Below are 26,197 nucleotides of genomic sequence, written 5' to 3'. Positions count from 1 at the left end.
CCTTATTTACTGAACACCAAGGCAGTGTGCAGAAAGCTTTACATATGCTTTATATGTCATTTAATCCTCTCACTTATCTTATTGCATAGTTGCTAATATTTCCTTACTCTTTTATGGATGAGGGAATAAACCCAAAGACACCCAGCTAATTATTAATCTGCCAGATTAATGTACATCTGGGATTTGGACCCAGGGGTGTCAAACCAAAGAGCCCTGTTATTAGTTACAGAATTCTAAAGGTAGGGATCACTTTCTGATCACGTATGCCACCAGCTTGGGTTCCATAACAAAAAGCGTGCTTGATCCAAGTGGCAATGCAGCAACGGACCCACCCTCATCCCAGGCGTGCATGTTAGAGCGCAGATGAAGAAAGAGGTCAGCGTTATCGCAGTCAGGGAGGCTGATGCTTGAATGCTCAAGTATGTGAAGATTTAATATTGTTAAGGAAGAGGTCATTGAAAGTTTGTTCAGGCTATTATTACTTTTAAGAAACAAGAGGGTATTACAAATTGCAGGGAAGCCTTGATGATATAAAAGGATCAATCCCCAGTGTTTCCAGGGAAAGACTGCATGGGGAGAGCGGCAGGGGACAGACCGGGTCCCAGCCTAGTCCACCTCTGTTTGAAAGCGTTGCCTGTTGTGGTCTGCAAGGAAGACCAGAATGTAAAGTACAAAAGCCGGGAACCTCAGAAGCCACAGAACCCAGGCCACCGTCTCCTCCCGCCTCCAAGCACCGAAGAGCACCACGCATGCGCCGGGGCCGAGGTCCGCTTCCCCGCGACGTCGGGGGCTCGCGCCCGCTCGGAAGCCCCGCCCCACGGCGCCTGAGGCGACCGGGGCGGGGGACTCCCGACCACGCCCCCAGTGGGGCCGAGCGAGGCCGAGCCGGACCGAATGCCTCCGAGTGCCACCGAGCAGAGCCGAGCGGCCCGGAGTCGGTTGGTGCAGCTGCGTCCCCGCCGCTCAGCAGTCCGCGGCTTCGGCGTAGCCGCCGCCGCCGCCTCCGCGGGGCCTGCGTCGGCCGCCCGCTCGCCCGCCCGCCTGCCGGGAGGGAGGCCCCCGGCGCGGGGAGAGCGGCTCGGCCAAGGCGCAGCGTCCGCTGCCGCTGCCAGGTGAGCGCCCTTCGCGGCAGCCGACCCCAAGTGCCCCCGCAGCTGTCAGTCCCCGGTGTCTGTGTGTCTCTGCGTGTCAGCCCCTGTGTCTGCGCGAGCTCCTTCCCGCCAGGCCGGGACCGCCCGGCCTGTAGGCTCCGTCAGCCCCCTCCGCCAGCAGCCCGGGTCTGTCAGCCGCCAGCACCCCCTGCCGGGAGGCTCCGCCCCTTCCCCCCGAAGCCCGGCCCCTCTCCCATCTGTCAGCACCCCCAGCTCCTGGCTCTCGCGCCCCGGCCCCCGGGGGTCATTGTGCCCCTTGGGCCACCCACTGGCCAAAGGGTCGAAAGGGCGTGGCGGAGAAGTGGGGTGCCGGCGAAGGCGCGCCGAGCGAGCACCGCTGGTCTACTACCGCGGGCCGGATGGGGCAGCCCATGCCGCTGGTGTAAAGAGGTAGCTGCCCCAGCCGAGGCGCCCGAGCCGGACTCGAACTGCGCGGGGTCCAGTAGACTCCTGAATCTCGGGGTCCTTGTTCGCGTGTGGGAAAGCAATGCACGTGAGCTCTGGGTGTCCCGGGTGCTCGGGAGGGCGTGTGACAAGTTTACAAGACTCGTTAAGCCTTCCTACCTTAGGTTTTTTAGTCAGAGAAGCAGTTGGGAACGATGGCCCGGTGGGTGGGTGGGATGCGCGTTTAGGTGCAAAGTGAGAGTTTGAGTCATTTGGAATGGCACTGTTTGAGTTTCTGAACGGCGACTGCCTTGGGCTTGAGCCCTGCATGAAACACTTCTGTGCTGGGGGGGGGGTAGAGGGGGTATTAGGTAGAGGAGGAGAGCAGGCCTATGCTTTTCTGTTTTTATGTCCTGTGGACACATAGAGTATGTTTGTCTACACATCCTAAATGTTTATTCATGAGACAGCCACACATTTTCAATTTAAAAAAGATTACTGTAGTTTCCATTTATATACGTGTTCTTGTATGTGGTTTTCTTGATGTTTTTATTTGTGGTAACTGAGTACTGCAGTATTTCAAAACTAAGAGAAAAAGCGTCTTAAAACAATTGGTATTTTGCCGGATAATTCTCAACCACGGAGAAAGAGCCAAAAATGTACTTCATTAGCTGGAACAATTTATTCGAGCGCAATTTGTTTCTAAGAGACATACAGTGGAAAAATCCAGAAGCTGTAAAGAAGTATCAAAGAAACTTCGGAAATGAATGAAACAGGCCCCTCTATTGCTGCCTTGGAAAGATAGTATCGGAGATGTTTTAAAACACAGAGTTACTATGTAATGGTAAACATATTAACCAAGTTGGTTTTGCGACCTTGATATGTGGAGTCAGACTTGATTTGTGCAGTGGTTCATGACAGGCGAACATTGCAGAAGTGTGGTAATTTTTGGAAAAATGCTTCCCACGTTTTTTGTTTTTATATTGAAGATTTCAGACTAGGATCCTTTCATGGTGCGGTAGGTTTTTGTTTTTTAAAGAGAACATTAAAATTTACAAATAATTCATATTTAAGGCAAAAAAACCCTTTAAAAAGCAAACGTAAAAGAAAAAACTATAATCTCACAAATCATAGTGAACCCATAGTTTGACATTTATCTTTTTTAGTCTTTTCTTTCCATGCATACATATATTTTCTTGCAAAAATGCTACAAACTAAAACTTATTTTATACTTTTCCTTTAATTTGTAATTAATTATGAGAGAGATGTTGTAGTTTTATGAGTAGGAACTTGTGTTCCCTTTGTGATCCTTTTAAAAAGTGAGGTTGTGCTACTTTTCTGCATAGAGCACTCTAATAGTTTCTCATCTTAAAGTAAAACCTGAACCTGAAGTTCTTACTATGGCCTACTAGGCTACCTACCTCTCTGTCCTAACTTCTAGGCCAAACCAGATTCCTTAAAAACTTAAAGCATTAAAAAAGCAAACAAACAAACCAAAAAAAAACTTCAAGAATATTTCAGCCTCAGTGCCTTTGTCTTTGTAGTTTTCTTTTCCTAGAACTTTTACATCTTTAGCTGTCTGCTCAAATATAATCTTCTCAGGTTTTTCCTGACCACACTATGATATATTTTCCATCCTTCATCCCTCTTTGCCTTGCTTTATTTACCAACACTTAGTAACATATATTTATATTTTGGTTTATTATCTTTCTCCTTCATTAATCCGCAAGTGAGACTTTTTCACTAGCATGTCCTCACAGTTCAGAACTGTTTGCTGAATGAATGAACAATGAATGTTCATTATCCATCCATTAGTGTGATCTTGCTGGTAGCCTTCTAGATAGGTATATTATGATGTGAATAACAATCATGATATTCTCTCATTTCTGTATCTGAGAAGAAAGAATTCTAAAATGTGAGGCTTATGAGCTCAGAAAGTATTACACTCTTGATTTAACTTGAACAGCTGAGAGAACATTTTTGGCATATGTTATTGGCTTTCTTTATGCATTATCCCTTGTGTCATATAGGGAATCTTTGAAAATATGAAGTGTCCTAATTATGTTTACAGCTGCGATTTCAGTTTGGTAGCTCTAGTGATAGTGTAAGCCTTAAGAGCAGAGTGGATTTTTGTGTGTGGCAGATACCCAGAGATATAATTATAGCTTTAAAGTGTTTTCGTTTGGGGGGGTAGTAGCTGTTACACTTTTCTTGGCAGTTCATTCCTTTTCATCTCGCTGTTATCAGTTTTTGGATCATCTAGAAGGGTACAATTACTTAAAATCTTTGACCTTTTGCACACTTTATATCTCTCATACATTAAAAAAAAAAAAACCTGCAAGGGATGGCTCTGAGGGTCTTTGCACTGAGCTGTTTTCTTATTCCCTAATTTTGAGTTTTCCAGACTGGTGTTGAAATTGTGACCCTCTTGCCTCAGTCTCAGAGTGCTGGGATTATAGGTATGAACTACCATGTCCAGCTTCATGGGACAGTTTTATCTTTTAGCATGAAACAATACCTGGAACAAAATATATCATTGTACCTTCATTTAGAAGGAAGGAAAAATTGTATCTTGAGGCAGGATTTTTATAGAAAATATATTAATGTAAGATTATTGAAGATTTGAGCTCCAGTTGGGCTACTTTTTAGTGAGTTGGCTTTGGGGGGGGGAGGGGGGCTTGCTTCTTGCTGTTAAAGAGAAATACCCCCAAGGGCTGGCCAGATAACTCAGTGGACTAAAGCACCTGCATAGGCAGGCATAGGGAGCGGTGTTCAATCCCCAGCATGTTGTGCAGGCCGTGCTCCCAGGGCACTCTGAGACAGCTGTTGAGACTGGGCATGGTGGCTCACGCCTGTAATCCCAGTGGCTGGGAAGTTGAAAACAGGAGGATCACTGCAAGTCTGATCTGTAGACCCTGTACTAAATACCAAAAAAAAAAAAAAGAAAAAAAGAAGAAGTATCCCTAAGACACAGTCCAGAGACCTTCAAAAATTCGTTTTACTTATGTTCCAAATATACAAGAACTTTGTGGAAGAATCCTAAATAAAACTTTTGTTCTTTTGAAGGCCTCATGAGGCTGCATGTTAATTTTTACTTGTATTATTGGCATTTCTTGAACATGTATTTGGGGGCAATTCTGTGTGTTCTTAATGTGTGCTGCATAACCATGTTCAGTTTTAGACTGCCAGCCTGGTTTCTCATTATTATTATTATTTTTTTCTCTCAGCTACTTCCTGTTGTAGTATTTTCTCTGTGAATGAACTCACCCAGCCTGGGACATTAATATCCCTTGGGTGCAGATGACTCTGTCTGTATACCTCCCATTCTTCCTCAGGTTCCAGACTTGGCACTTTCAGGTGTTTCTGTTGTCTTTGATTGCTGCTGCACGGTCCCAAATTGGTCTCTCAGTTTCTCTTTCAAACTTCAAAATTTGTGTTCCTCTTCCATGACTTGTCGTCCTTCCTGTCCATCCACTAGCCTGCCCCATCTTATTGTCATTTCTGTTCTCTCATTGTTCAGGTACCTAAAAGTCATCCTTCATCTTTCCCTACCCCATGTCTAAGCCATTGGCTTGACCTGTCAGCTGGGCCTCCAGAATATTTCAGATTCTTCCATTCCTGTGCTTTCTAATTTAGCCACTCTTTTCTCTCAGCAGGTTGATTGTCTGCTGCCTCCTACCTCATTTCCTAGCATCACACTTTCTATCACAGTCTCTTTATAGCAGCCAGAGTAATCTGACTGATAAATAAGACCGTGCCACCTCTCAGGGTAGTGCCTTCCTACTGCACATATAGTCATATCTACACTTATTCTGAGGCAGCAGCCCCTGCCTCCTCCAACCCCTGCTCACCCCTGCTCATTGCACTGATCAGGTAGACTGCCATAAATTGCTCCAATATGCCAACTTCTCTTTTGACTAGATCTTCTTTTTACCTGTCACTTTGGCCCAACTCTTCTTATAGAAAGATCATTCTCAAACATCTACTTTCAGCTAAAATGTTTCCTCAGAGCGCCTACCCTGATGACCCTTTCTATAGCAGCTTCCTCTCCATTATCCACTGCCTTAGTATATATGTATCTCCCTGCTTGGGTACCTTTACCAAAAAAACCCAGGAATTTTATTTTTATGCTTGTGTTTCTATCTCTAAGGTCAACTTTTTCAGTAGATGGCAAGATCTATGAAGGCAGGACCAGGGAGACAGCTCAATGGAATAAGTGCTTCCCTAGCAATCACAAGGTCCTGAGTTCAATCCCTGGTACCTGGGGTGGGAGAGACCTATGAGGACAGGAAAAACCTTGCCCAGTTATAGCATAGCTCTGGAACCCAGTGCTGTGCCTAGAATCTGGTTGGTGGAGGGGCTGAAACATTGTTAATAGTTATTGCAGCAGCTTTTTTTTTTTTTTTAGATTTACTATCTAGCAAGTCCAAGTGCATTCACTTACTCATCATGCAAATCTTTGAGAAAACCTAGTAAGATGGGAGTGCAAATATATATTTATAAAGATAAATATGTAATATATTTTAATATATAAGTAATATATATATATATATATATATATATTTTCTTAACTGAGAAAATGGAATTCAGAGAAATTTGGAAGTTTTTGAAGTTAACTCAGTTATAAGCACTTACCTGGCATGTGCAAGGTCTGAGTTCAATTCCCAGTACTGCAAAAAAATAAAAAAATAAGAGTTAACACAGCTAAGAGTAATTAAATTGGGATTTTAATTCATGTGACTTAACTTTTGGACCTCCTGCTTATCTTTTACAGCTCTCTGACATGAATGTGGGAATAAATATGAGATATGCTGTTACAATCATTTGGTAGATCCTCATGTTTGTATATGGGAGCATAAAAAAATAAGAATGTTTGGGTTAAAATGTATCCTCCTCCCCAGTGGAACTGAGAGTATTGTGTTACACAAGCATTGAGCTATGTTCTTAGCCCCTTTTATTCTTTTATTTTGAGACAGAGCCTTGCTAAATTGTCAGGGTTGTCCTTGAGCTTTGCCATCTTTCTGCTCTGGTCTCCCCAGTAGCTGGGATTACAGGTGTGTGCCACTCCACCCAGCCAAAAATTTCTCTTAGTAATCACTATGCTAAGCTCAGTTTGTTGGTACAGGCTTGTGATACTAGTGTTTGGGATGCTCGGGCAGAAGGAGCACCATGAATTTGAGGCTGTAGTAAGGTCAAGGCCAATATAGATTGCATACCTTGTCTCAAAAGCAAAAACAAACAACCCCCCAAAACCCAAACAAACAACCACTATGCCAAAACACATAGATTAGTTTACTTTCAAACTCTGTGTTTTAGCTTTACGTTTGTTACTTTCTGTTAGTCATTAGTGTTGTGGTTTCTGTATAGGTGTCCTCCCCAAAGCCTTACACAGTCATGGGGTAGCTTTTGGAATTTGTGATTGATAATTGTGGGGGTGTATGATGCACCTGCCTTAGGGCAGGTAATTTGCATTACAATATAAGGGGGAGAGAAAAGGCTAAACTAGCTACCTGAGCTGCTGCTACTTCCGGTCTTTGACCACCATGAAAGGTTTCTCTCTGCCATGTGCCATGCTGCCTTGGAGCCAGATGAGTTTCAACTGAAATCTCTAGTAACTGTGAGCTAAATAAACCTTTCCTTCTTTAATTTTGAGTGTTGAGTATTTGTCCCAGCAATGAGAGAAGAGTGACGGAGACACTTAGAAAAATTACTTTTCAATATTTTTCAGCTATAAATGGAAAAAAAAAATTCTTAGCGCTGGGTATGGTTGGCACATGCCTGTAATACCAGCACTTGGGAGACTGGGGCAGGAGGATTGCTCAATTTCAGGGCAGCCTGGGCTGCATAAGTAAGTTCAAGGCTACTCCCTCCCCACATGCACCCATGCAAGCATGCATGAACACAAGAGTGTTGGATGTAAGAGAAAAAAAATCCTTGAGAAAAGGCTTCTTGCCTCCTTAATTAGAGTTTGTGACAGATTATCACTATTTTATCACTGGTTTTAATTTTTTTTGAGGTAAGATCTCACTGTGTTATGGTTTGTATCTAGATGTCCCCTTCATGCAGTCATGGGGTGGTGGGCCTTTTTCAGAGATGGCTGAGTACGTGATTAATTGGTAGTGTAATGTTGGGATTAGGGGTAGTAGAATTAAGGAGGAGTGATGGTGATGGCTGGATCAGTCCAATGATTGGGTTGGTACCACCCTAGTCCTGGTAGACTGGGTACAATATAAGGAACAGAAAAAGGTTTGTCTCATGCTCTCACTCTTGCTACTTTTGCTGTCTTGTACCACCTCAGCTGCCATGAACTGTTGCCCTTCTGCCATTTGCCATGCTGCATTGGAGCCAGCTGATTATGGACTGAAACCTGTACATACTGTGAACCAATTAAATCTTTCTCTCTTTAACTTTGGGTGCCAGGTATTTTTTCTCCATGAGAAAGGTAAGAAAGACATACTATGTAGTTCAGGCTGACTTTGAACTTGTTCTGTAACCTAGGCTGGTCTCAAACTCATAATTATCTCCTGCTTCAGCCTCCTGAGTACTGGGATTACAGGTATGCACTACCACATCTGGCTTGGTTTTGAATTTATGAAAATTATCAGGGAATTGACTGTTTGGGTTGGGATTTATAATAATTCTATTGATACATGGCAACTTTGTTTGGATTGAGGTTTATTAAATGCTTGTGAGATAAGATAGCTACTTTTCATTTCTTTTTAGAAAACTCTTCTATATCTTTAGGATTCTCAGGGTACAGAGATCTTTGAAGAGGCTGAACATACTGTTTTAATTACCTTTGACTAGTAAGATACCATCACTGTACTGTTTACCTTAGGAATGCTTCCTACAAGGGAGCCTACTTCAAATGACTGTGTAAATAAAGGCCTAGTTCAAGTACAATGGATTTGACAACCCTCATGATAGATTATCTGGGCAAATTATATTTTCTGATAGGATAGCTTATAAGTGAGTACCAATACAGTAGTTTCCATTCCATCATCTCTGTAAAATAAAGGTTGGTTGTCTTCTAAGAATAAATGTTGATTTTATTCCAGCACCCAGAAGACTGAGACAGGAGAGTCTCAAGTTCAAGCCCAGCCTGAGCAACTTAATGACTTAGCAAACACTGTCCCCAAATAAAAGTAAAAACAAGGGTGAGGATGTAGTTAAGTATGAAGTACCTGAACTCAATCTTCAGTACAATCAGTCAGTCAGTCAATCAATTGGAAGGGTTCAGAGAAGAAATGAGAAGTTTTGACAAACAGTTGAGGTCAGGAAGAAGAGTAATGATCTAGAGGCAGCATCCATTGTGATCGCCAGGCACTATGTGAAGTTCTGTTGAGGAGAGGATTATGGATTGATTGGGAAACCAGTAATGTTCAGTTACATAGTTTTAGGAGCAAAGAAGGTATGTAGTTGAACTGAGCCAGAGTTCAGGTTTAGAAGGGATAATTGGCAGAAGACCAGTGGAGCAGGAGAACTGAAAGTATTGGCAAGAGAGTGATTAACATGTTTGATAGAATCTAGACTGGATGTGGAGGAATAAAGGTGTTGATGAAATTTGGGAATTAGAGTGATGAAGTAATAGAAGGATATGATTAAAGAGAAACATTTGAGTGGAAGATTTTAAGAGTTGGACAATTAATTATTGGGCATGGACAACTCCTATGTTTTGCCACAAACATGAATAACTAAAATCAAGTAAACTTAGTGAAGATGACCAAAGTCTATCCATGTGGTCAGAGAAGCCATCTGGAAGAATGGCAGCATGTTTGGGGTAGAAAAAAGGTAAGGTCATATCACTGAGTAAGGTAGGGTCAGACATCACAGCAGTGGAAATAGGTATTATAGCCAGTCTGTAGGAGCCTCAAATGATTAGATGTTTTCTTTTTCTTTCTTTTTCTTTTTTTTTTTTTTGGGTGGAACTGGGGATTGAACTCAGGCCCTTGTGCTTGCCAAGGAAGCGCTTATTCCTCTGAGCCATCTCCCTGGCCCCTGATGTTTTCTAAAGGAGGTAAAAAAGTATAACCAGGAAGAGTTATTGGTTGCAAGATTTTTCTGCAAGAAGTCAGCTTTGGTCCAGATTCATTATACTTTGGAAGTTACCTCAATTCAAATGGATAACACTGGGGGCAGGTAGTACTGTGTTCCTAAATGATTCATTGAAACAAAATATCCAATATTCAAACTTAAAGGAGGAGTTTATTTTGGCTCACATTTCAGTCCAGAAAGGTATGGTATAAGGGTCCAAAGGAGGAAAAATTCTCACCTCATTGTGGCCAGAAAGGAGGGAGAGAGGGAGAGATGGATGGACAGATGGACAGACAGACAGACAGAATAGAGACACAGATGGAGACAGAGAGATAGACAGAGATGGGCATGGGGTGAGGAGAGAAAGGAAGGAAGGAAGGAAGGAAGGAAATATGTGAGAATGAGACAGAAAATGAGTATCAATGGAAGAGTCTAGAGAAAGGTACTGTATATCCTAATATCCTTCCTGGTCACACTCCCAGTGACCTGTTTGTTTCAACCAGACCCTACTTCCTAAAAGTAAGTCAGTACGTGGCCCTGTGATTCAATCACATTCCAAAACCATGCCTTTGAGCACATGAACCCTTTGGGAAACAACCTTGATCTAAACCATAACAGTCTACTCCTGGCACAGAAGATTTATATACACCTTTATATAAAATACATTTAGTCCATCTTAAAGAATTGCTGAAGTCTTAAAAATTCCATCATTGTAGAAAAGTTCAAGTTCAAAATCTCCTCTGAAACTTAAGGCAAGCTCAGATGTACTTGTACTCAGATGTACTTTAGCTTATATGTAGTTATCTAAAACAATGTCAAGGTTTCTGTTTGGAGCAGGTGAAAAGGTGGCCATGCCATCAGTGAGAGGGGGGTGTAGAAGAATGAATTTGGCGATGGTATGAGTTAAATATTTTAAGTCCACGTGGTGCACTTAAGATAGTAAAGGCCTGGAATCATGAGGCAGAAACAAATCTGCAAGTCACTTGCTGACAGGAATGAATGGAACCTATAGGAGAGGATAAAATAGCTTGAGGAATACAAGTTTTTAGACATTAGGTAAAGGAAGAGGAGTCCACAAAAGCATTGAGGAAAAACAGCAAAAACAGCAGGTTATTATATCCTAGATGCCTAGAGGTTTTCAATTTTTATGTTACATACTTCCAGAAGCTTAAAAAAATTAAAAATCTTATTTATTTTTATTTGGTACAGGGTCTTGCTACACAGCTGGGACTCATAGTGATCCTTTCTTAGACTCCCCAGCTCTGGGATTACAGGCATGCAGCTCCATGCCTAGTTCTGGGGTTGGCACAGCATGTGGTACTGGGGATCTAACCTGGGTCCTTGCATCTGCCATGCTTGGACACATCTGGCACATGCTTAGACCACTTAGCTATCTCCCCAGTCCAAAACTGGAAACTTTTAAAATGGGCTTTATGGTTTCAATATAAACCTGGCTAAAAGCTGCTTGCAGTACCCATGCCACAGTCTGACTATTGGGCTACCTTGAAATTTCCTGTGCTAGATTAGTCTGCCATCCTTAATCTCACTGCCTTACAAAGTCTCAAGAATGAGCAAAATGTGAACACATTTTCTGCCAGAGCATAATAAAGGCAGCCTTTGACCCAACTGTTGGTGTAGTCCTTCCCAACTGAAACCTTCTAGACCTGGTCTTTATGGTTGCATTTCTGTCAGCATGATGGTCTTCTGAGCTCTTAGAAGAATCTTACATATATCAAGTTCAGCTTATAGCATTTTAGGGCTTCTTTAGTTGATATCACCAAACCTTTTCCAGTGTCCTTCCCTAAGCCAGTTGCAAAGGCTTCTAAATTACACAGGTGGTCAGAGCAACATCCCTGCTTCTGGTACCAAAATCTGTTTTAATAATTTTTCTCATCTCTGAGACAAAACACCTGATACCCTCAACTTGAGAATATTTTCTTGGCTCATATTTCAGTCCATGTTCAGCTGGCTCCAAGACAAGAAGGCATGGTGTAAGAATCTGGTGGAGGAAAGCTGCTTAAGTCATGGTAATTAGGAAGCAGAGAGAGAAGGGAAGAGCGGGGGGGGGGAAGATATAGCCTTCAAAATCATACCCCCAGCAATCCACCTCTTTCAACCAGACCCTATCTCCTAATAGCAAGTCAGCTAGATGGCCCCCATGATTCATTTACTTTCTGAAAGCTCTGCCTTTTGAATGCATTTCGCCTTTGAGGAACAGGCTTAATCGAAGCTACAACAGAGTATATGTGTTTAAAAATACGGGTGCTAGGCTGTGTCTTAGGTTCACTGCAATAGAATCTCTAGGAGTCTGAGAATGTAATTCTTATTCATCATGATTTCATGTCTTATACATACATTATCCTATCTCATTGAATAGTATGTCATTTTATACCCAGTTGGGTAAAACAGTAAACTGATTTTCTGCTGTGTGACAAATCTGTGCAGTATGCGGAGGACATAGATGTGAGATGGCCAGACCTTATCTTCAAGAATATTTGTTTTAGTTGAGGATAAGACCAAAACTGCAATATCAACTCTTCTTTTTTAGATATTGTATTTCTTTATTTATTTGGTACAGGGTCTTGCTGTGCAGCTCAGACTCATAGTGATCCTCCTGTGTCAACCTCCTCAGAGTTGGGATTACAGGAAGGTACCACCACAACTGGTTTTAGAGGCTGACACAGTGAGCCTGGGGATCCAGTGCCGGCATGGCATGTGGTATCCAGGAACTAACCTTGCAGTTGCCAGAAAGGCACTTAGACTGCTGAGCTATTGCCTCAAGCCCTGCAATATCAATTCTTACTTGAATTTCCAGCCTGCTGGCCTCCAATATTCAGATTGGTTTCTACTGTTAAGTGACACAACCCTTTAACCTAAATCTCCTACTGTACATGTATTCAAACATACATATAAGCACATATATTGGTGTATTTCATATTGTTTTTCATATCAGCCTACAGAACATTGACTAATACAGTACTTATACATGTTCTTGTTATCACTGCAGAAAAGATAGTAAACAAGGTGCTCATTGAAGCTTTAGCTGTATTGAGCTTGAGGTGACCATGGAATTGGAACCCAGTAAGCATATGTTGCCAGGATTTGGAGAGTTCACATGAATGGTCAGGACTGGAAATACATCAGAAGGGAAGTCACCAGTGAATATGAGTCAGTTGAAACTAAGTTTGTGGATGATTTTAAACAGAAGAACTAGGATATGTAAGGTCGGAAGAAGTCTAAAGATGGAGCTGTAGAATATAGGGGAACCCCAAATATTAGGGGAGAGATGAAGAAAGATGTGTCAACAGAGGAAACCAAGAAAGTAGCAACAGAGATCAGGAGAATGGGGTAATAGAAATAAAAGCAAAGGAGAATTTCTAGAGAGGTAGTACCATAAAAAGTAACAGAAACATTTAAAATTGTCCAGTGAATTTAGTTCCGCAAAGGTGTTGTTGGGAGTGACTATTTCAGTGTCCCACATTACAGTGGATAGAAAAGAATTGTGATGGGTTGTTACTGCTTCTTGAATTTGTGGCATAAGATATGGCCATGTATTTAATGAGAAAACATACTTTAAAATACCTTGAAGAGGATAAGTAAGATATATATGGAGTCAGTGTTATTACAGGCTTTTATATCAGCTTTGTTCTTTACCATTATCATCTTCCCCCTGTCCTGGTATGATGTAGAGAAAGTTACTATAATAGACAAATCCTGTGGAAGCTTAAGTAGCTTAAAGTAATAGACATGTTAATCTATTATTTTAAATAATAGCAAGTAATAATCATGTTCCTTTGTAATCCAGTCAGCCATGGTGAAGGAGATCCAGTCTGGGTGGATCTGTGCTGTCTTCAAATCATGATTTCCAAGGTTTCCCTGGGATAGCATTTGATAGCCAGCTGGATTGGGGAGCAGATTGAGAATAGTTGATTATCTGGGAGGCCTTTAGGCACCAAACCTAGGATGGGAGCTCATGGATAAGGCCAAAGAAGAGATGTTTAGGATGAGAAAAGAGAGAGGGCTGAACAGGAGATAAATTTGGGTGTGCTTGTGTTTGTTTGCAAAGAGTGGTGGGGGAAACTTTAGAAAGAGTGAGGAGGGACCCCTGCAGCTTTAGTACAAAATGAAGAGGCCACTTCTGCCTTAATGGACAGGAATTGGGAAGAGCTAAAGGCCTAGGACTGGTTTCTGGTGAAGGGGATTGATGGCAAAGGTCAAAGAGAGGCCCTCAGGTCAAGAGAAATGTAGGTGAGAACTAGGGTATTTATACCCCATCCCAGGTGAGCTTTGTAACAACTGTGGAGGCAGACAGTGTTCATCTTTGAGATGAGAATATTGGTGAAGGGCCTTGATAAAGGCCACACAACTTCAATAGGGTACAGAAAAACAAGCTAAGGCTTGGGTATCTGAATTTCAAAGTGCCTGATGGTTAAATCCAGGAAATATACCACCTGGAAGATTGGAAAACGTGGATTCTGAAATAATTGGTTTGAGGTGAACACAATAGGGTGTTGTATGAAGAACAGGTGAAGGGCAGGCCTGAGGTTTAAACTGAATGTAGTGGGTGAGGCAAAGGAAGAATTCAGAAGGAGCTGAGAGTATAGCTCAGAGCAGACTGTAGAATAAAATTTAATCTTGTGTTTCATGTTAGCTCAGTTCCTGTTCTCAGCTAAGCTTCCTGTGCGTAGCTTTATCCATGGTCTACTTCATCATGCTCTGCACTTCAGCCTTTTGTGCTCTGACCTCTGTCATTGCCATTTTCTTGAAATGTCTTGGGCAACAGATACAATGGTCCTTTGTATTTATCTAAATCCAGGCCTCTCTTGCCTGACTTTACTTGCATCCATTCACACTGTGAGCTCTTCTAGCCTTAAGATATTCTTTTCCTCAGTTTCAAAAACATTTTTTTAACTTTTAATTTTTTCTTCCTCAGCTCTTCTGTTTCTTTGGTCATTCATGCTGTAGCTCTTTTCTTGTCCCTAAGTCCTCAGGCCAATGCTGATTTGATAGTGGTCTTTGGGCTTCTGACCTTGGATCTCCTGGATTTCCTCTGTGTCCCTGTGCTTAGAATGAACTCTCTATTTCTCCATCAAGCCAACACCCATTTGCCTTTCTGACTTTATCTCAGTGCCCCCACCTTCAGAAAGTGTTTCCTAATCCTGAGGCTGGCGCCACTTCTTTTCTATTTCTTCTGGAGTTCTATGATAGCACTTAGTGCCCTGTTTACTCATTTGTCTCTGTAGCTAATAGTGCTTAAAGGATAGGGTTACAGCAAAATACTTCATGATCTAGGACAAAGATTGTTTTGTCCAGCTCAGGTGAAAGCCACACTTTTACAGTGCAGGTATGCACACCTGATTGAATGACGTTCAACAGAACACTTATCTCATTGGGTCTGAAGTCTGGAATTTAGATATAATATCTTCTTTGAAGAGAAGAAATTAATTTTCTTAAGATAACTGTGATAGTCTATCTTCTGAAATGAAAAAAAAATCATTTAAGATGAATTGCTTCAGAAGAGCTTTTCATCTGGTAATTTGGACCTCCACTCCCTCACCTCTGCTCCAAAGTACATTACATGTGTCTTGTATTTTGTGATTTCACAATTCTGGTTTTGTCTTTACAATTGCTTCCATGGTTTTGAACACCAATGTTCTTCTGTGATGAACTGTGATAGCTCTGGAAAGCAGAAAATAGACTGGATGAAAGAGGACCATTTGCCTTTATATCCTTTCCTCCTGCTAACTAGCTTATTGTGGTAGAGGACAAAAGAGATGGGTAGAGACAGCACAGTATACTGTACACAACCTGCACATTTGTATTTTAGCAAAGTTTGAGGTGATTAATGTCACTAAACTCACATGATTGTCTTTCAAATGTCTTTTTCCTCTTTTTTTTTTTTATTTTTATTTTTTTTTCTTCCTCGAATGCCTTCAGGGCGCTTTTGGCCAGCGGGAGAGTTGTAAGGTTCGAACTCCAGGAACCTGAGGCTGACAGCTTTGTGGAAGCAACCACTTAAAGGACTGAGCTAGGGCCAGGCCCCCTTTTTCCTCTTTTAAATCTTTTCTTTTTTATCTTTCAGATCCAAACCCATTCTCTTTTGGCAAGTAGAACAAAGAAAATAAAATATTGACTTATGGTGACTGTGATTTTTTTTTAGAACTTTCCTGATTTTTTTTGTATTTAGTTTTCTGAGTTCTGAAGGGCAAAAAGCAATATTGCCTATGACTATGTGAAATTCTTAGCACCATTACTCAAAATAATGTAACAGATTCTACTTGTACATTTTTAATGTTGGGCTGATTATTTTTATGACCAAAACAATATGTAGTTGTTAATTTTAACTAGAATACCTCTCAAATGGAATAAGACTTTATATATGTAACACATCAAACTTGAGCCCTCATATTAAAGTTTTGTGAGAAAAGTTTGCACATATGTGCCACATTTTGTTGATTCCTACATACATTGTTACTGGTGTCCGAACTGGATGTCTGTTAGGATTTTGGACTATCATATAGAAAGGTGACTGTAGAGTTTTCCACTATGCTCACTGGTAAGATGCCAACTCCTTTTCTGATTTGGTAGATCTCTTCGTTAGCTCACTAATATTCTTCTTCACAGGAAACCCTAATCTGTTTTATGACCTTTGACTCACTAGATTTAGCACAATCTTTCACACTATATACTACATATACAACCCTTCAGATACTTAAAGCTCTCATCCCCCCTTTCATCTCCAAGTACTTCTCTTTAGACTATGGATGCACAGTTTCTTCAGATGTAACTTTATTTTAATTATGGTCTTAATGGATCACTCCAAGATATATATATATCTATGAAGCTATTATATTTAAGCTGGTGGTTTAATCCCTGTGTAACTTAATCCCTTCTTGACTGAAACTCTTACAGAACTTCCCATTGAGTGTACATTTTCAAATGTCCATATATATGCATGTGTGCATGTTACTAGGGATTGAATGCAGGGCCTTTGTACTGAACTATATCCCTAGGTGCTTCTCCCCCATTCTTAAAAAATTCAAATCAAGTCTTGTTAAGATGCTAGTTGCCCAGGCTGGGCTTGTATCTGAGATCCTCCTGTCTCCACTTTGCAGAATGGACAGGTTTTTTTTCTTTTGTACTTTCATTAAAGGTTTTATAGTTGGTTTGGGGTTTTGGCCCCATAGGGATTCCCATTTTTCCATTTCACATTTTGTCATGCCTAGCTCTTAAGGCAATACTTTTTATTTTTTATTTTTATTTTTGCAGTACTGGGGATTGAACTCAGGCCCTTGCGCTTGCCACGCAAGTGCTTATCCTACTGAGCTATCTCCTTGGCCCAATACTTTTATCTTAGTGGTTTTATTAGGTTATTTTTCCTGTTTTATTTTGTTACATTTGGTAATGACGTTATATTCTTCCTTGAAAAAGAAAACAAAAGGTTTCTAAGTCCATGAAGTACAATAAACTTCCAATAAAGCCATAGAATTTGATTTCCATCTAGAGGAGACTTAAGCATCTTCAGTGGGTCTGATAACAAGAACTAGTTTTCGCCCCTCACAGCATGTCAATCACTATACAGAAGACTCTACACACATCACTTAGTGTCAGACAACAACCTTGTTTTAATAATATATCATTAATAGTAATTTAATTGGCCTCATATATTATTAATAGTAATTTAATTGACTTCATTTTAATGAGGAAGAAATGGAAGCCTAGAAAGTTTGGGACTTGCTCTATGTTTCACAGAGTATGAGCTCTTAATATGGGCCTACTTTGCTTCTTTAGATCTAGTAAAATGAGATTAATATGCTACCAGGAGGCTTGATTCACCAGTGGAACATGCATGACAGTACCACTTCTACCACCAGTGGTACAACGGACCATATGGGCTAGTCATGCATGTACCACCAGTGGTTGTAGGTGGTGGGAACATGTTATGCCTCTGTCATTTATTCAGTCTTGGGATGACTAGGACAACTCCTGACCTCATTAGTTTAAGCCAGTAAAAATGATAGGATAGGCTAAACTGCATTTTTTAACATTTTTTTTTGGTAGTACTGGAGATCAAACTTAGAACCTTGAGCTTTCCAGGAAGGCAGTTAAGCCTCTGAGCTATATCCCCAACTCACTACACTTTTTTTTATGCCTTTCCTTTAGGAAACTTTGAGCATAGTGGGAGATAATGTGATGTAGTTAAAATTGAGCTAGTAGATAGGTGCCCTATGCTTAGTTCTAGCTTTTTCTTCACACTTAACCTCTATGGGCCTCTGTTTCCTTACTTCTTCGGTGAGTTGGGATAAGGAGAAAACTGTATTGGAGGTTGGTTACTCTATATCATTTCCCACTCAACCAGCAGTTAAAATATCCCTCTTGCTTGGAGAGTTGCTTTTGTGCAGTTTCTCACTCATTTGAAACAGTGGAACAGTGGCACAGTGGGAGGAGGGGACATTTGCTGTGTTTCCCTTCCCCAGTTCCTAAGAGATTGTGTATGTCATTCCATTATTAATTTAAAAGAAAGCTGGGAATTATTGACTGAGATTAGATTTAAGATTTAAAGTATGGAGGTGGTTCAACTCACAGAGTATGAAGGTTTTAGAAATTGATATTCCCCTGTGTCTGAGGAGAGTGGCTCAGCTTTGGGACTCCTTCCATCCTGTTAGGGAAACATAGGCTACTGTTAGGAGTTAGTGTCTTAGGGTCATCATATCTTGCTGGCACATCATCTCAGACTGAGAGGTGATATTTTAGTTAAAGTTAAACTGCCTCACCATTGCCTGTTCTCTCCATGATGACTCAAGATGTAAATGATTCTAGAGTGCTATAGAGAGAGCTAATTAAGCTCTAATTAAGAGTACCAATAGGAAAAGGTAATATTCTCAGTTTGGGATAATTACAAAAGACTTAACGAGATGTGGGTCAGATGTACAAGAAACCATGAAGAGTAATGCAGGAATCAGAGCTGCTACCATCCCTAGCTCTAAAGGGATGTTGACAAAAGAAGTGTCAGAAACCAGAAAAGATTATCATTTGGCAGAGGCTACCTTGAGAGGAAACTGATGCAACCAGAGTAAGTGGAGTGAATTCTCTAACCATACCTTTTTCTTCATCCCTTGTTTCTTTCATTTGATCTCTTTCTGGGCCTTAGGATTGATTAGTCCAATCAGAGGTCAAAGGGCACAAGGGCCTGTTAAAAAACCCCTAACAGACTGCTGGGGCAGAGAATAGGGTAAAGAAATGTGGAGCGTGCATCCAGAAAGTGTTAGGCTTGAGAGATATGCAATTTCTTTCTTTTTTTTTCCATAATTTTATTGAGAGACAAATAGCAATGAGACAGTTTTAAATCAAATTGGTAGGACAGTTTCAATAATTAACACATTGCATACATTCTTCCTAGTGGTTAATTGCTGTACAAGATGCGGACTTGATATCCTATTTACAAACACCATTAGAACAAATCCCTCTATTCATTAAGAGAATGTAACTATATATCTATCCTAACCACTTTGAATACACAGATACAAAATGGACATTCATCTGTATACCCTTTTTTATTAAGTTCCATCATTTAAATATTATAGATGTGTAAACTCAGCAAAATATTCTAAAAGAGTTCAGTAGTCCACAATAGTATTGGGTCTTCCACTTCACTGGCAATGTCAGAAATTGTTGACCTGAGTCCCCTACAGCTCAACATAACACCATGGCTTTACTTCTTATACTTCGTTTTTATACTTTTCTTCTGGATGGTTAAGACCAAGGTAAAGCAGGACCTATGCAACAAGAGTTGTAGCTTTTGGGTCTGATAAGATCAGTGAAATCCCTTCAGGACTTATCCTGAGATCCTGTACCTCAGATTGTAGATCCTTTGTCAGTGTCAGCCATGTGGATGAGTCACGGCCATTGCTTGGCCAGTGTGCTCTCTGTGAAAGCCTGAGAGAATGTTTTCTCTCCGTGTGATTTTCCTTAGGCACACTCTACCTCATTGATCACTTTCCTCTTTGGCCCCATAATCTCCTTGATCAGAAAATTTGGAACACTATTGAGTTATATGACGTTACAGTACAAGTTCTCATATGTCCTGAGTCTTACTTGACCTTGGAAGGCTAGGGCCAAAATGTTGACTTTCCTTGCGGCCCTCCTTTTTCTCTAATTTTGGTCTGCAAACTTAGGTTGTTAACCATCCAGGAGACAAGCTTATTGCTATTACCATACAACCTAGGCTGTTAAGCTTAACCTCACTATTTGTCTGCATATCAAACATCTTAGGCATAACATGGAGCAGGTATTTTTCATCAAGTATTGATATGTTGAACTTTAATTTAAGTCCTTATAGAATATGATGAAAAAACATTTAAAAATTAGAATATATTTTAAAAATAGGCATAAAGAGTTATATACTTCTTATGTTTACACATAAGTCCAAAAATCTCACCATATACAACCTTGAAGCAGGACAGTCCCACAATATTCCTTTTCCTATCTCTTGGCCTTCATTCACTATCCCCTTCTTTTTGAACAAGCATCTACCCAAGAGACAGCACAGCAACAACTGGCATGTCATGACAAGCAGCCCATATTCAGTAGACCAGAATGAAAGGCACTCCAAGCATGAAACTACTATTACAGATTACCATCTTCAGTGCAGTTGCTTAGTTCACAGGTATCAGTATATATAGTTAGTCATGGTGAGAATCTTTCCAATTAACTGCTAGATTCAAAAATCTTCTGAAGATTATCAGAATCATTGCCTTGCCCATCTTCTACATACAACTGTTTGGCGTGACATATTCATGTTTCCTAGCTCTTCTTCTTTCCCTCTCTTGATTAGTTAGTCCTCGAGATCCTGCTTTCCTTTTACTTGTATTATACGTTTCTATTTGTATTTCTTCTTTTGAGTTCTTATACTAGGGAAACTATACGATATTTACAGATGTGTGTCTGGTTTATTTCACTTATGAGTATGTGTTCAAGTGGCATACACTTCGATATAAAGCCTTCGAATTTATCATTCTTAATAGCTGATTAATACTCCATTGTGTAAAAATACCACATCTTTTTCAACCATTCCTCAGGTGATGGGTATCTTGGTTGTTTCCAAGATTTGGCTGTCACAAATTATGCTGCTATAAGCATAGGCACACATATATCCCTATGATATGATGTTTTCAGATCCTCCAGGAAACTTCCCAGTAGAGGAATAGCTGGTTTAAATGTGATTTCTAGTCCAACTTTTCTAAGGAGTCTCCACACTGATTTCTATAATGGTTGCACCAGTCTACATTCCCACCAGCAGTGGAGAAGGGTTCCTTTTTCCACACAGCCTTTCCAACATTTGTTGTTGGGTGATTTGTTTATGATAGCCATTCTTTCTGGGGTGAGATGATATCTCAATGTTGTTTTAATTTGCATTTCATGGATGGCTAATGATATGGAGCCTTTTTTCATATATTTATTTGCTTTTTTAATTTCATCCTCTGAGAAGTGTGTGTTCATCTCAGATGCCCATTTCTGGGTTGGGTCTTTAAATTTTGGTGCCCTAGTGTTTTTTAGTTCTTTATAAATTCTAGAGAGCAGACCTTTATCTGAGTACTTATTTGTCATGATTTTTTCCAAATTTGTAGGCTGCCTTTTCACTTTGTTGTAATTTCTTTTGACGTGAAAAAACTTGTCAGTAAGAACAGGTCCCAGTTGTTAATTCTTTCAACTGTTTCCCGTGTGATTTGATTTCTGTTCATGAAGTCTTCGCCTACCCCTATGTCTTCAAGAGTTCCTCCTACTTTCTCTTGCAGGAGATTTAGTGTCTCTGCTTTAATGTTTAGATCTTTAATCCATTTTGACTTTAGTTCAGTGCATGGTGATAGAACTGGGACAAGTTGTAGTTTTCGGCATGTAGAGAGCCAGTTTTTCCAGCACCATGTGTTGAAGAAGCTATCTTTTTTCCAGTGAGTATGTTTGGCCCCTTTGTCAAAGATAAGGGGCTGAGTGTGTTCGTAGGGTCTTCAGCATCTTCTAATCTATTCCATTGATCCTCAGATCTATTTTGTTGCCAGTACCATGCTGATTTTATCACAGTAGCCTTGTAGTATAATTTCAAGTCAGGAATTGTAATGCCTCCTGCCTTGTCTATATTGCCCAGTATTGGCTTTGCTATTCTAGGTCTTTTCTGGTTCAAGATAAATTTTAGGAATGATTTCTCAACCTTTGTGAGGTATGTTGGTGGTAGTCTTATAGGGATTGCATTAAATCTGTACAGCAATTTTGGGAGTATGGCCATTTTCACAATGTTTGTTCTTCCTGTCCAGGAGCATGAAATATCTTTCCATTTTCTGAAATCTTCTACGATCTCTTTTTTAAGAGTACTGTAATTTACCTTGAAAAGATCTTTGACTTCTTTAGTTAGATTAATTCCAAGATATTTCATTTTCCTTGGTGTTATTGTAAAAGGTATTGTTTCTATAATTTCCCTCTCAGTGTATTTGTTGTCTGTGTAGAGTAATGCAAGAGCTATGCAATTTCATAATGAGCAGAATTTGTATCTGTGTGTTTAGAGGAAGGTGGAATAAAGGGATGAGACAAACATTTTATTTTTACTTATTTGTATTTAGGTACAGTACAGGGTTTACAGAGTGTCACTACACAAATCAGACTTGCAGTGATTCTCCTGTTTTCAGCCCCCCAGGTGCTGGGATTACAGGCCTGTGCCACCACACCCAGTCTCTATCCCCCTCTCAGCCTGCCCCAGGGGCGGGGCCAGCACACTACATTGGGGATCAAACCCCGGCCCCTGCGTCTGCTTAAGCAAGCACTTTAATCTGCCGGTGCTCTGGCCGGCTGAGGCAAACAGTTTTTGAGCATGAATGTGTGCTAAGGACTTTCTTGTGTCATTACCATGTTAAGAGTATAGAGAATTTTAACCCAAATCTGTTGGCCCTTAGTCAACTCAGTCCTAGCAGATCTCTGGTGATAGATAGTAGTTGGATATTCCTCATATCTTTCTTTGTAACTCATTCCCAAAAGCTACATTTCATGGCATTCCTGGGAGACAGAGCTGGGTTTTTTTTCTTCACATCTATGAATTTGAGAAGGGAAAAGTAAAGGAAAAAAACTCAGCTTGGCATGAGTGATGTTAAGTGAGGGCAAATAAGGTGAAAAACAAAATAGACTCTAGAAATTTACTTTTGTTTTTCCCCAAAGTTTATGGGCAGCTGCTGCACACAATCCTTTGACTTTCCACAAATGTTAAGTACTTTTCATAGCATGAGTATCATCATCTTTACTTTTGGAGTTTATGAACTTAAGGAGCTTTATAAAGAACAGATAACCAATTGAAGATGAAAAATCAAACTGTGTCCCCTTTGCTATTTCATTTCTTGTTGATGTACAGATTCTTTAATGAATTGATTATTTTGGTGTCTGCTATGCTCATTAGAAAAGTACTTGTTGAATAGTCAACAGGGAAGTAGAAATTTTGGATGAAGAATTATAACATACTAGAAACTAAACTTGGACATTTTTTTCATAGTTTTTGTTCATATGCTTGATTTGTACACAATTTTTTTAAAAAAATGTATTTAGTACAGAGTCTAACTACGTATTTAGTACAGGGTCTCACTATGTAGATCAGACTTGTAATGATCTGCCTGTTTTCGGCCTCCCAAGCACTGGTATTACAGGTGCGCGCCACCTTGCCCAGTCACAATCTCGTATCTCAGTACAACACAGGGGTGGGGCTGGCAAGGCTTGTGGTGCTGGGGATTGAACCCTGGTCCCTGTGTTTGCCTAAGCAGGTGCTTTAGTCTGCTGATCTATCTGGCCAGCCCTGTACAATATTTTTTAAACTTAAATTGTATTTTTTCCTTGTTGCTATGAAACCTACAAAATTATTTATAATAGTTCATTTTACCTTAAACTTTTTTACTTGTTGAGTATTATTTTTTATTATTTATATCTTGTGTTGGTCCATGAAAAGGATTGATTTTTTTTGTTGGACATCAAGTGGTTTATGTATTTTTTTAATAGTATTCATTCACATTTTTAAATATCTAGATCCTCTACCATTTGCCCTTTTATTCTTTCTGGAAATGGAAAAGGAATTGTCATTTCTTTAGGATAATTTTAGGAGTGGGATGATGAAATACCGTAGTTTAGAGTAGCTGGCAGAAGGAAGATTACAACTCAAATGAGTCATTAGGCAGAGTTGTCTTTTAAATGTTAATGTGGACTTTTATTAAGTCTTAGGTTTTAAAAACTTTTACTAGAGCCAGATATGGCGGTGCACCCCTGTAATCCTAGTACTTGAAAGGCTAAGGCACCTGAGCTTGAGGACAGCCTGGGTTATATAGTGTTTTCTTTTCCTTTTTTTTGGGGGGGGGGGGTACTGGGGATTGAACTTAGGACCCTGTGCTTGCCAGGCAAGCACTTATTCTACTGAGCTATCTCCCTGGCCCCTGCATAGTGTTTTCAAGGCCAGCCTGAATGATGTAAGGAGACCTTGTCTTAGAACAAAACAAAACAAAAATTTTACTAAAAAAAGTTAGACATCATTTACATACAAATTTAGCTCATAACCTTTCTTGGTTATTTTCCCCTTGTTGCTGAGACAAAATACTTGACATCCAAAATTAAGGAAGAAGAGGTTTATTTAGCTCATAATTTGTGGAGGTTTCAGTCCTGAGTCCACTGCTGGCTCCAAGGCAGAGTTGCACATAGCAGAAGGCAGCAGTTCATGGTGGTGGAAGACGGCAAAACAGTAAGAGCAAAAAGGGAGGAGCAGTGGCAGCAGCTGCCATGAGCAAGCCTCTCTCCCTTCCGTATATTGTATTCAAGCTATCTTTCCCAGGGCAGTGTAGCACTCACTCCCGTAATCCCAGAAGCACTCTCACCAATAATCCCAGCATTGGATCATAAATTAACCACAAACTCTGGAAGGCCACAACATGACTGCATGAGGCTTTGGGGAGACAATGAGACACAAACCATAACATAACCAACCCTAAGTTGTATGTAGGTTTTTAGAAATTTATTCTGAGCTAAATTAAATGCAGCATAATTGTATGTGAATCTTGTGTTAGATTAATTATATTGGCCCCAATTATCTTTTAATCTTGTAATATTAACATTGGCCTGTTAGTTCCCTGGGCTACTCCCTGAGAGATAGTCACCTTCTCCCTAATCCATTCTTTTCAATCCCCAGAAGCCCATCACTCCTGTCTGTTCACTCTTGTACAAAGCTATAGCTCTGTTGTCAGAAGGAACTTTCTTGTAAAGAGCCTGTAACTTTCCAGTTGCCTTTCATCGGCCTTGTGTACCTCTCTGTGCACATTCACTTGTCTGGAATAACAGACAAGTTGCTTCCACTAGGCAGGAAATGTTAGAATATCAAAGAGGAGTTCCAGTTTATACTCGCTGAATCTTTACCTTCAGATATACTACCTGGCACATAGAAACACTAGAAAATACATTTGTGGTGTAAATATATTGGGATGGTTCTTCAAACGTATGAGCAGTACTACTCTCTGTCCACTTAGTCCCTCATTCAAGTTTAAGATCCTCCAGTTCAGCTATCGCTCATGATAGTCTCTTGGTCCTGTTTCTTCTTTTTATCTTTCCCCATTTCTTGTGTCCACAGTTTTCTGTCAGTCACAGTTAAAATGTGTGGCCAGATTTATAGGCTTTTCTTCAGAAGTGGTCTAACTTGTAGTGATTACAAAAGTGAACATTAATTTTCTTTTTCTCTAGAAAATCTCTGGTTGCTTATATATTTTTGCATGATCTACCAAACCTAGTCTCTTCTAGGAGGTGCTTGTGTGGCTTTTTCATTTCAGATTAGTGGTCCATGAGATTTAGTGAAGGCTCTTTAGTATTGTCTTGTAGGTCATGAATAAAAGTGAAGAAGAGGAGAGGTCCAAGGACAAGCATTTGGAAAAACCTCCTGTCACATGAAGTTATCTCCTAGCACCATACTTTTCACCATGCTTTTCAGACTGCAGTATGCCTACTGGAGTATGCCTACTGAGTAATGTGGAAATTTAGTTACAGTGTAGATTTTAATTCATTATGTCTGGGTGCCACCTTTCTAAATTCTCTGTAAGGTTATGTTGACGTTGCAGGACTTCCAGATCATACTTTGAGTTAGTAGAGTAGTTTTGGGGTAAGTTCATGAATGCAAATTCTTTAGTGTGTGAGCTACTGTGCTGTACTCATCAGAGCCATCACTAGCTGTGGTCTGCTGCAGGCCCTTGATCCCCTGCACAAATCTTCATCTCCTGTCTCAGTGGGTAAATAAAGAAAAGAGTGGTTCTGTTTAATCAGTTTTTAAGTAGTTGTGTACCTCTCTGTTCACATTCAGTTGAGACTGTTCATTCCAGGCAGACCAGCTGTTATTCACCATATTTGCTGTCTTTTCAAATTGCTTGTCATTTGGACCCTTGATGCAATGTTTATGTCTATGTTTTTTTGAGTGACTAATCTGGTGTACTTTCATATGCCAGAAAGTTGCCCAAAAAAACTATAGTTTTTTAAAAAAATGTTGGTTATGGGCCAGGGACATGGCTCAGTGGAATAAGCACTTCCCTGGCAAATGCAAGGTCCTGAATTCAATCACTGGTTCCGCAAAAATAAAA

The 26,197-nt window shown here is 40.3% G+C and overlaps 1 protein-coding gene across 9 annotated transcripts in view; it reads left to right on the top strand.

Annotated features, from left to right (window-relative positions):
- Nucleotides 1-890: 890 nt before the first annotated feature.
- Zhx3 (zinc fingers and homeoboxes 3) overlaps nt 891-26,197 on the top strand; it is a 223,036-nt gene continuing 197,729 nt past the window's right edge. For 6 of the 9 annotated variants that reach the window (XM_004631004.2, XM_023714756.1, XM_023714762.1 and 3 more), the window contains exon 1: nt 891-1,112. The gene's annotated coding sequence lies outside the window, so the exon portion shown is untranslated. Of the gene's footprint in view, nt 1,113-1,401; nt 1,645-26,197 lie in introns of those variants that run through there. The other 3 variants (XM_023714763.1, XM_023714757.1, XM_023714764.1) reach the window with 2 other exon arrangements.

Source organism: Octodon degus, unplaced genomic scaffold (assembly GCF_000260255.1).
Source record: "Octodon degus isolate 3935 unplaced genomic scaffold, OctDeg1.0 scaffold00037, whole genome shotgun sequence".
Lineage (NCBI taxonomy): Eukaryota > Metazoa > Chordata > Mammalia > Rodentia > Octodontidae > Octodon > Octodon degus.
This window is presented reverse-complemented; position numbering and strand designations above follow the sequence as displayed.